Here is a 12,214-nt window from a genome sequence, read left to right on the forward strand (position 1 = left end):
AAAATAATTTTATTGTATAGTCTGAAATTTTGTTACACTTATACATTATCCAAGAACATTTTTATTTACATATTCCAAACCTTACTTTTCCCCCTTGTTTCCCCCTCCACCCTGTTTTCTATCTCAGTTCCTTAAGTAAGCAGGAATAAGTTCATTCATTGTACTTTTTCTCCCATATTTCTTCTTTGACTCCAGCTTCTTTCATCCAATCCACGAACTGTGTCCATATCTTCAACATTTCTCTTTGTTTATCTTGCCATAGATTATTTCTTGCCATTATCTCGAAAATGTCCATTTGTATTTGTTCCCAAATATACTCTAACCATTTCAAAATAGTCCATTTCTTCTTATCCTTCCATCCCAGTGCTATTATTTGGATTCCCTTTCGACCAGCCACACCTTTCTCCCTTTCTACTCCCAAAGAGAACTATCTAGATTGTTTGGTTTATTTTTTATTTTATTTATTTATTGGATTTAATATACCGCCCTATCCCCGAAGGGCTCATATAGAAACAATCCTCAGTCCCAGAGCATTTACAAAGGCGACAGTCGTGGTAGTCATACATCCCTACCTGGATGATCTTTGGATGTGTTCATTCAGAAACCAATACCATCTTCTTCCCTGACTTGATACAAATTCTTGATCAACATGGGAAAAACCTAACGTCTCCCATTCAGCACACATCTCATTTGGTGGCAGTGGTAGACGTGATGGTTGAAAGTGCTGTCAAATTGCAGCTTACAGAGATCTCTTGGGATTTCCAAGGCAAGAGATGTTCAGATATTCCTTGCATTCCTCTGTGTGGTGACCCTGGACTTCCTTGATAGTCTCCCGTCCAACGACTAACCAAGGTTGACCCTGCTTAGCTTCCGAGATCAGGCTAGCCCAGGTCGTCCAGGTCAGGGCAGTTGTAGCCATGGTAAGAAGAAATGCATGGCGGGAGATAAGACGGCAGTGGTGCAAAAAACAGCAGACGTGGAGTTCTTCGCCCACTTGAAAAATGCATGGTTTGGTGCACGGTCTCCATTCTGTAGGCCACTCCAGACCTCTGCAGGGGTTCTTAACTTAACAAGAACGTAGCTTGGGGAAAGAGCAAGTTTGAGTTCCCATGCCAACCTCGCATAAGCAGAAATTAACTGGATGGCTCTCCCTGATACCATCACAAATTCAGATAATGAGGGATGCCAAGTCTTCAAAGAAGAGGGGCAGATGATCAGGGGCTGACCTGTAGCTTTGGAGCTACATGGTATTGGACAAGAACATCACCTGGTCAAATTGAGTGCCATACAGTCAGCTCTAATATACTTTCCACAAATGCAGCAGCGTCATGTCCTACAAACTAAGGTAACCGCTAAAGCCCAACTTAACCAGGCAGAGCAAGGACACCCCGGCTTTCCAAACTTGGGGAAAAGGCCCTCTCTTCCTCTCTGATCAGCAGCTACATAAACCACCTTTGACATCAATGATTGGTGGGGAAAGTCTACCAGGAAACCACTTTGAATTTTTGAGAGTCCTTTGCCTCTTTCAGCGCAGCCTTTGGCTAGATTGCAGGTAGTATAACTACATCTTTCTTTGGAGCTTTTAGAGTATCAGTTGGATCTCCTCCAACTGGGAGATTCAATAAATAGGTTGAATAACAGGCATTGCTCCCAGCCAGATGGCAGAAGGTACTTTTTAAAGCATGTCATCTGTATTTATTCCAACTGAGACTCGAACGTTGGACTCGTCATTACTGTTTCTTCTACCCAGAGGTAAGGGGAGAATTCTGTCCACCGTGTTATAAAAGGGTACGTATAGCCTGTTTTGTCAGCACTGGAGGTAGAGGGGCTTTGCTCTCCTACATTTTTTCTACGTCAGCTCTTTTTTTAATATCGTGGGCCTTCATCTTCTTCTCTAGGGAAGCTTCAGAGGCTAGCTGCGTTGGTCTTCAGTAGAACAGCTAGATTTGAATCCCGTAGCATGCTAGATGCTAACAAAATTTCCAGGATGTGAGGTTTTGAGAGTCAAAGCTCATACCCTGAAAATCTTGTTTGTCTGTAAGGTGCTACTTGACTTAAATCTAGTTGCTTAGGAAACTTTTTTTAAAAAGTTTGATAATTTTAGTTTTGGAGTTATAAAGTTGAAAGGCGGGGGGGGGGGGTTTGGAATGTGTGGCTGTTGGTCCAGTAACTTTTGCTCCAAACATTTCGCCCACATCGATGACTGGCATCTTCAGAGGCACGTCCTGGTGAGATGTCATTACTGTACCAGACCTCAGCCTTACAGCCTGGAAAACCTACAACAGCCTGTGGATTCTGGCTGTGAAATCCTTTGACAATACATTGAAAGGATTTTTGTTGTTTTTATTGGATTTTTGAAGCATCAAACTAAAGACTCCTCCTACCTGTAGAGACATGAAGCAAAGTATGACCCTGCCGTCAAACTAGACGGGCCAAATTGCCTCTTCACCGAAATGCACTCCTTACCTAAAAGGAAAAGGAAACATTGCAGTTAATCCACAGATTCTGCATGGCACTGAATTGTATGCACACTCAAGATTATAACCAGGGGCGTATCGGCCCCAGGTCCCCGGGCGCAACTAATCTGGTCACGTGGGGGCGCAAAATCAGCCCCCCACGTGACCAGATGCCTCCCCCTTGTCTGACTTGGGCCTCCCTCGATCCTGCCCATGTCATGACAATGTGGGCGGGGCCGAGGGAGGCCCAAGTCAGACGAGGCAGCAGGACGACATCGGGATCACGTCGGGATCAATTTGTAACTCTTGGCGTTTCTAATTTGAAATGGCAGCCCGCAGCCCTGAAACTTGGATTGGTTCTGAGCAGTCCTGCTGATTCTGCAATACGCCCAGGTAAACAATATCAAAATTAAATCATTACTATAGAAGCCCCGTAGCACAGAGTGGTAAGCTGTACTACTGCAGTCCAAGCTCAACTCACGAGTTCGATCCCAACAGAAGCCGGTTTCAGGGAGCCAACTCAAGGCTGACTCAGCCTTCCATCCCTCTGAGGTTGGTAAAATGAGCACCCACCTTGCTAGGGGGAAAATGTAGATGACTGGGGAAGGCAATGGCAAACCACCCCATAAACATAGTCTGCCCAGTAAATGTGATGTGACGTCAGCCCATGGGTCAGTAATGAGCCTGGTGCTTGCACAGGGGACTACCTTTACAATAGGGTAGCCTATTAACCTCTGTGTGCATCCAATAGGCAGGCTGACCAGACGTCCTGCTTTTGGCAGGACAGTCCCGCCTTCTAACAATTTGTCCCGCAGGTTATTTCAATTGTCCCGCTTTTTGGGAGGCTGCCGCACTGCCTTCTGGGGCGCAAGGCAGTGCGGCAGCCTCCCATGCGCGCGGCCGCAGGAGCATGGCCTTCTGGGGCTTGCCGTTTCCCGCCCTGTCACAGGGCGGGAAACGGTAGTGCCACAGAAGGCAGTGTGCTCCTGCAGCCGCACGCACACAGCTGCCTACCCCCATCCCGGATCACAAAGGTGACCATCTGGTCACCTTACCAATAGGTGACAAGCTAGAGCCGCTTGTCACCTAGTTTCCTGATTGCCCTCTGTGAAGTAACTGCGTAGCACTGTGCTCCTCCAAATATAAGGCACGACCTAAGAGGGTACAGGATGTTTCTAAGGGCACTGGGTTTGACTATCTGCCTTATTGGTGCAACATTGTCAGCTGTGTGAACAGCGTTCTCTTCCCTTTTCCAGTGTGAGATGGTGGTTGAATACTATTGTCTGTTTTATCACACATTTGGACTGACCAAGTTGTTCATTTGTCTGTATGAGCTCTATATCTGAGTTCGTATGGATGATCCCTCACTCCCTTGTATCTTTGATTCTTGGGTGCCCACTTCTTGGAGAAACTTAAAAGGTATTTTAGGACCAAACACCTGGAATCATATCCTTTATGTAAAAAAAGTAACCTTCCTGTTCCAACACTGGGATGAGATTTTTAGCACCAAAAGCCATTTTTTATCCAGCAGGCTTTTAACAGTAGGTCCATTTTTTTTGTCCGAATCATATGATAGAGTCCTTTTGGGACAGTATTACTCTTGAGATTGCAAGTGAAGGAATCGCTTTTTCAAAAGTTGCTCCCACACTTCTGCACGCAGACATAAATCACCTCTTCAGATTTAGTACCAAAGTTGCTTCTGCTGCTTGCAGAATTATTTTCTAAATTACATTGTGGAAAATGCTAAAAACTTCTCCCACCTCCCAAATATGGGGTTTCGCCTTATGTTTGGTTTTACACTATGGGATCCTTCACTTTCATGTGGTTGTATTTAAGGAATTTGGAGGATCTTTGTTACCTAGCTCACGTCACATGATGGAATAATTAGATACAAGAACTGTCCAATAATATTTATTTTGCAGTAAGATGGAGACTCTAAATTCAAGTCAGGAATCTGTAATGAGGATGACTGTTAGGCGTACATTTTAGTGCCTTGTCTATTGTACAATGTGTAATCAAAATGAAGGATTTCTGATAAAAATGTATCTAAATATTGCTAGTAGAAGAAAAAAATCTATATGCCCATTGTTGGTACCAATAAATCATGAGTTATCAATCTTGCATTTTTTCCTTGTTGAAAAAAAATCATGTTCTGACCTTCTGTTGGCATTTGGGGGGGGGGGGGTCCACCATAATGGGTCATGCATCCCCAAATGCCTGTGGAGTTGCAAAATTGTGACAGATAGATGGCAAATGGCTTCAAATAGAGTAAAGAAGCAAGAAAGTTCCTTTCCACTTACAGATCCCATCCTTAACTCTACTGCTGATCACTGGCTATGTTCTCACTCCACCTAATTTCTGCCGCAGCCGTAGCCAGTTTCAAAAGACATGTTATGCCCCCACATGCCCGCTTTTCCCTTTGCCCTGTACTTGATCCCTGTCCCTGCCGCAGCCTCACCTCTTGAGTATCTCGCCCTTCCAGCTGGGCAAATGCGTGGATTTATAATTCTAGCTTTAACTCCTGCTTCAATCTGATTCACCCTCTTGCCTCAGATCCTGGCACTGGCCCTAGCAACCAAGTAGCTTGGATCATGACATTTCTAGCTGGAAGAATGATGACTAAGAAGGTTATATGAGGACAACATGAAGATAAATTACTCTCCTTTTGCTCCAAGAGATGTCACTCATAGTCTTTAAAACATTACCGCCTCTAAAGACGTTTGATGAAAAGACACACATTTGAATGTTTGAACAACAGGGACAACAACTTGATTAATAAATATTTAAGTCTATAAAATTATGCATGGGGTAGAAAATGTTGACAGAGAGAAATTTTTCTCTCTTTCTCACAATACTAGAACCAGGGGGCATTCATTGAAAATGCCGGGGGGAAGAATTGGGACTAATAAAAGGAAACACTTCTTCACGCAACGTGTGATCGGTGTTTGGAATATGCTGCCACAGGCGGTGGTGATGGCCACTAACCTGGATAGCTTTAAAAGGGGCTTGGACAGATTTATGGAGAAGTCGATCTATGGCTACCAATTTTGATCCTCCTTGATCTCTTAACTGGGAGGAAAAACTTTATCAACAGTGCAGATATTTACAGTGCATACAGGAACTCAAACAGCAAACGGGCAGCATGCCCTGCAGCAATAGGCCATCCCTAAGACAGTGATGGCGAACCTTTTTGAGACCGAGTGCCCAAATTGCAACCCACAACCCACTTATTGATCGCAAAGTGCCAACACAGCAATTTAACCTGAATACTGAGGTTTTAGTTTAGAAAAAACGGTTGGCTCCAAGGCATGCGTTACTCAGGAGTAAGCTTGGTGAAGCAACTGTGCAACGCTTCAAATGGGTGATTCACGATCCTAGGAGGGTTTACTCAGAAGCAAGCCCCATTACCAGCAACCGAGCTTACTCCCAGGTAAAGGATCATGTCCAGGCCAGCCTAGATGTGTGTGTGTGGGGGGGTGATTTTCCACCCCCCTCCCACATGATGAACTCTGTGCATGAGTGCCCACAGAGAGGGCTCTGAGTGCCACCTCTGGCACCCGTGCCATAGGTTCGCCAACGCTGCCCTAAGAGCTAGTGCTGGTAAGCAAGCACTTCTTTTATATAACAAGTAACCAATCATAATGAAAAACAGCTGACTGGTTTCAGCTGGCTCTGACAAGGTGCTGGGAGGAGCAGCTGTCAGACTAGATCAGTTTGATCTACTTGTCTGCTCTCAAGATGTGTACAGGTATTTTGGATACTGTAACAGATGCTTCCTAGTCAAACCCCTCAGGTGGAATCCTAAATCCTTTGTTTTTACCTTCCCAGGAAAACTCTGCCCTGCCACGAGGTAAATCTAAACTTTTGAATTCCACTGGTCAAATGTGAATGGCATTTCCTGGGACCAAAGCCCTTTACCATCCTTGTGGGACTTCTTTGTGTGGCTTCCTTGCTTCAGCAATAGAATCTTTCCATCACAAATCTCATCCAATTTTGAAAGCTAAGCAGGTTGTCCGTGGTCAGTACTTGGATGGGAGACCAGGGAAGTTCAGGGTTGCTATGCAGAGATAGACAAGGGCAAGCCATCTCTGTTTTATCTTTTGTCTTGCAAACCCTATTGGGTTACCACATAAGAACTGACAAAATGGTTTACGCCCGAGCTGCTCTTAGGGCCCAGTAGGACCTAATTGGACTTCCTCCTGGAAGCTCACAAGATGAGCACGAGGATGAGAGCCAGCGTGGTGTATAGATTAGAGTAGTGGTGGCGAACCTATGGCACGGGTGCCAGAGGTGGCACTCAGAGCCCTCTCTGTGGGCACTCACACACAGAGTTCATCATGTGGGAGGGGGTGGAAAATCACTCCCCCACACATACATCTAGGCTGGCTTGGGCATGATCCTTTACCTCGGAGTAAGCTCGGTTGCTGGCAATGTGGCTTGCTTCTGTGTAAACCCTCCTAGGATCATGATTCACCCATTTGAAGCGTTGCACGGTTGCTTCACTAAGCTTACTCCTGAGTAACGCGTGCCTCGGAGCCAACCGGTTTTTCTAAACTAAAACCTGAGTATTCAGGTATAATTGCCGTGTTGGCACTTTGCGATAAATAAGTGGGTTTTGGGTTGCAATTTGGGCACTCGGTCTTGAAAAGGTTCACCATCACTGGATTAGGGCATAAGAGTACGAATGAGGCCTAGTCCCCCCTCTGCCGTGGAAACTCACTGGGTGACTTTTGGCCAGTCGCAACCTTGGTCTAACGTACCTTAAAGGGTTGTTGTGAAGATAAAAAAAGGAAAGAAGAATGCTGTGAGCTTCGTTGGATCTTGAGGAGCAGCAGTGGCATAGTGGTTAAGAGCAGGTGCACTCTGATCTGGAGAACCGGGTTTGATTCCCATTTTCTGCCACTTGAGCTGTGGAGGCTTATCTGGTGAACCAGATTGGCTTGTGCACTCCAGCTGGTTGACCTTGGGCTAGTCACAGTTCTTCGGAGCTCTCTCAGCCCCACCTACCTCACAGGGTGTTTGTTGTGGGAGGGGGAGGAGTTTGTCAGTCCCTTTGAGTCTCCTTACAGGAGAGAAAGGGGGGGATATAAATCCAACTCTTCTTCTTTGGGAAGAAAGGCAGCGTACAAATAAGCAAATAAACTCAGTGGTTCTTGACATCAGCTGCTGAAGTGACAGGCTGCCAGTCCAAATTTGTCCAGTACTCTGTAAAGCTATCTAACACAGGGGCATTATGGGCTGTCATGCACACCTGTTTAAACTTCTAGGGCCGTGGTGGTGAACCTTTGGCACTCCATATGTTATGGACTACAATTCCCATCAGCCCCTGCCAGCATGGCCAATTGGCAGGGGCTGATGGGAATTGTAGTCCATAACATCTGGAGTGCCAAAGGTTCGCCACCACTGTTCTAGGGGCATCAAAACAGCAACTCAATCCCAGGGCACCCGGAAACCAGTCTGTCCACTGTGGTGAATCACAGGCTGCATTAAGAGCCCATTAGTGCCTGTGGCAGTGGTGGCGAACCTATGGCACGGGTGCCAGAGGTGGCACTCAGAGCCCTCTCTTGTGGGCACGCGCACACAGAGTTCATCATGTGGGGGCGGGGAATCGCCCCTCCCCACATCTAGGCTGCCCTGGGCCGCTGGACTTGATGCAAATGCACCTCAGCAAGCAGGGAGGACTCAGCTGGTGGGCCCGGTGCCTGTGCTCCAGGTGGCTGCTACCTGAGGGGGGGGGGGGCGAGGCGAGGCGGCAGAGATGCTAGAGAGGCGCAGAGTGGCAGATGTGGGACTTGCTGGAGGCTACAGCAGGCTGGCCCCTGCTTGAGGGGGTTATTCAGGTTAAATTGCCGTGTTGGCACTTTGCAATAAATAAGTGGGTTTTGGGTTGCAATTTGGGCACTCGGTCTCGAAAAGGTTCGCCATCACTGGCCTGTGGAATGCATCCAAGAACGCCACGCACCTCAAGAGCAAACAAAGTGGGAGGCCGGAAGGGCAGGCACGACTCCACAGGGCAGAGATGGGCAGGTATGTGGGGGAACGCAGACTTCCAAGTCAAAATGCACGGGCTCAAGTGTGCTTCCAAGAATCCACAGATGGATAGCCTGCCCATAGAAGTAGAGCCAGGCAGCAATCCTCACCCTACCTGCGAGGGAGGACTTACTCCTAAGCACACGGAGATTCGCACTGTAAGCTCTTGTGGGGCCTGCTGGCATTCTCTCTCTCACACATACACACGTGTTTCTATATCCCCCCTTCTTGCTCTGGCAGCCTTGTTGTGTTCCTTCCTTTTATCATTTTACCCTCACAACAATCCTGCGAGGAAGGGGAGGCTGAGAGACAGTGACTGGATCAAGTTCACCCAGTCAGCTCCCATGATATGAGTGCGGCATTTGAACCCAGGGTCCCAGAGACACACACATCCATAATCAAGTCAAATCCAAATTATAAAATATAAACATAAGAATCACTACAAATATTAAAATCCATCATCTCTATACACGCGTCAAACAGAAGCGCCTATCCAGGGGGTGTGTGTCAAATTCTGACCCTCCAGATGTTCCACTGGCCGTGCTGTCAGGGGCTGATGGGAATTGTAGTCCATAACAAACATCTGGAAGGCCACCGTTATATGTTTTGATTGAGGCCCACGCATAAAAGCATCTCGGTTCACGGGCGTCACGTCTGAACGCGTGCAGTTGCACAGGCACAGCAAGGGTTCTGACGCGTGTCCTGGGGCTGGAGGCGGGCAGCCTCTCGGAGCTCCTGAGGGGCGGAAAGGAGGCTCCGCAAACGCTGTCAACAAGCAAAACTCTGGGCCCCCCCACGCGACCTCCTTTCCCGTAGAGCGCATAGACACGTGTCAGCGCGCATTCACACAAACACCCGTTCCATGTCCTGCCTTCGAGCCGACAGACTCACTTGAGGTTGTCGAGGGAGCGGACCATCCTGGCCGGCCCGGCGCCTCCATCGCCTCTCCGAGCCGCCAGGACCCATGAGCCCGGAGGGGGAGAGCTGCGCCGCGCGGGGCATGCCGGGAAATGTAGTTTCCGCGGATCGCCTCCCACCCGCGGGGGTCAGGACACGGACTACGCCTCCCAGCATGCACCTGAAAACAAACGCCGGGTATGCGCGGTTAGCGGTTCGAGGATAATCGGGTCTTCGTGACCCGGAGGAAAGGAGCTGCCGCAAGCCTGCCAGAGAGGGAGGGAATGTGGCTCTGTATGAGTCTCTGAGCGGATGGCAGCAACGCTTCTCTGTATATATAGGCGAAAGTAACATGAAACATGCGGTTGGGGAGTTAGTTGTCTTGGATGCCACCTTTCCCCCAAAGCGGCTCACAACATTTCCAGATACAAACCGAAATAAGTATATTTAAAGCATTTAGAATCAGGGACCCCTTGATCTAAGAGAGTTTCCCAGCAAGGTCAGGTACCATTTTCCACTTCCTAGCCTAACAAAGAGAAAGAGGGGGGTGGAGATTGACTTCATGACATGCAGGGTGGGGAGGGTAAGAGGTTTGACAGATAAGGGGTTGGGCAAAAGTCATGCCTGGATTTACCTCCATCTGACACCCTTCAGCACCCAACACACACCAGCTGGGTGACCTTGGGCTAGTCACAGTTCTTCGGAGCTCTCTCAGCCCCACCTACCTCACAGGGTGATTGTTGTGAGGGGGGAAGGGCAAGGAGATTGTAAACCCCTTTCAGTCTCCTACAGGAGAGAAAGGGGGGGACATAAATCGAATTCATCCTTCTCCTCCTCCTCCTCCTCCTCCTCTTACAGAACTCCTAGGCTGCCAAGGGAGAAAGAACTGCTGTATTGTATGACAGGGTTATATTTGGCTGAGAAGAACACAAATGAAATACAGGCTCTCCAGGAAGCAGCCGGGAGATGGCTGCCTCATGCCTGGATTTACCTCCATCTGTCACCCTTTACCACCCAACTGGATGTTGCCAGTCACCCTATCATCACACTTTGATCCAATTCTGCTGACTTATGGCACCACCACAGGGTTCTCAAGAACAGGAATGTTCAGAGGTGGTTTGCCATTGCTGCGTCTGCATCATCCCCTGGTATTCCTCAAAAGTCATCTATCCAGATACTTGCCAGGGTCGAGAATAAGAGCGTGCGATTGGCCCAAGGTCACCCGGCACATTTTCATGTCAGAGTGGGGTTTCGAACGATCCCAGTTTCACATCTTAACCTCAACGTCACACCCTTCAACCCAACTCTGACTACCATCGACGAAGCGAGAAGTGGCAAGGAACCCCTCTGTGGTGCTTAGATCCAGGTCCCCAGGGAATCCTCATGGAACATTTGTATTATATTTTGACTGTCTTTGCATTGTGCTGTATTTTTTTCTTATGAGCTGCTCTGGGAATTAAAGAAGTCCAGAAAGCAGGGTAAATGAAGACATTGGGACAGCAAACACTGGTCTGCTGATTGGGCGTTTCGAATCCTAAGTGTGTGGAGGGTGGTCAATCCGCTGTCAGCCGAAACTTTTTGCAAGGGTGGGGGGGCTCCTGCCTTTGTGCTGTCACTATAAGCCACCCTTGGGGGGCAGGTAGAGGGGGGCATGCCCCTGTTGATCTTGCACCATGCCCTACCAGGCACCTTTTCAGGCAAGGGGAGGGGTGTGCCCTTTCTGCATTTTTGCCATCTACTGTTAGGCACCCTTTGGTGCCCTTTTATGTCCAGTAGGGAGCCACGTGGCATAGTGGTTAAGTGCTTGCACTGCCACTCACACGGTCAGGAGGTCGAGCCCCCTTTGGGTCAGATATCCTGGCAGCTGGCTCATGGTCAACTCAGCCATCCATCCATTCCTTGGTCGGTAAATGAGTACCTAGCTCATAGCTAGGGGGTAAAGAATAGCCGGGGAAAGCATGGCAAACTACCCCACAAAAACGGCTTGCAGTGGGACCCCAGGGTCGGACACGACTGAAGGGGAAACTTGAACTTGACCTTATGTTCAGTGCCTCTACCGACAAGGCTTGGAGACTTCTGAACATTTCTATTTATTCAAAATGTTTGCTGGACGCACACTAACTTTATCTGCCGTGAGCATTTCCTCCCCATGCTATCTCATTTAAGCGTTGTGATGAGCAGGAAGACTTATACGGGGAGCTGACGAGTGTTGGTGGGAACAGCGCCACTCCACCCCCACTTGCAAACAATGACAGGAATGTGATTTGCAATGAAGGACTTATTTATAACACAGAAACAAACAACCGTACAACAACCCACAGTAAACAGAGAACCCTAACTCCCCAACCCACCCAAACACCCCAAACAGCTGAATATTTACAAACAGTTTAAAACAGTTCATTGCTGGGCATCTGCGGATGCCTCGTCTATGGGCCCCAGCCGCTGCTCGCAAAAGTCCATGAGGAGCCTCACCGCTGCCTCCGTGCTACACTGCTCCTTCTCGACCCTCCTCAGTGCCACCTCCATCCTTTTCTGGCGCGCCTTCAGACAGAAAATGCGCCACTCCAGGTCTCGGACTGTAACTGAAATGCAAAATGTTCAGCACCGTTGGTCATCTAACTGTTATTTTCTAAGTCCTGCCAGTAATCAACGTTGTACTGCACTACAAATTGGGTCTCTTGGTCAGCGTGCAACACCAATATTCAATGCGTGTTCTCTATCTGCTGGTTAAGTAACGCTGATTGCTTTGGGGACTGCGTGCCTGGCACGTCATACTGTAACTGTCGGTGTCCAACCAGACGATTGTGGCCTGCTGCAAGTTACAGTGCTTT

The 12,214-nt window shown here is 48.2% G+C and overlaps 1 long non-coding RNA gene across 1 annotated transcript; it reads right to left on the minus strand.

Annotated features, from left to right (window-relative positions):
- On the minus strand, positions 1-9,468 carry LOC125440999. Its single transcript, XR_007245773.1, has 2 exons — positions 9,378-9,468; positions 1-2,466 (listed from the first exon to the last, which is right to left on the minus strand). It is a non-coding gene; the product is annotated as an uncharacterized LOC125440999 (long non-coding RNA).
- Between the last annotated feature and the right edge of the window lie 2,746 nt (positions 9,469-12,214).

This window comes from Sphaerodactylus townsendi, linkage group LG11, assembly GCF_021028975.2.
Source record: "Sphaerodactylus townsendi isolate TG3544 linkage group LG11, MPM_Stown_v2.3, whole genome shotgun sequence".
Classification (NCBI taxonomy): domain Eukaryota; kingdom Metazoa; phylum Chordata; class Lepidosauria; order Squamata; family Sphaerodactylidae; genus Sphaerodactylus; species Sphaerodactylus townsendi.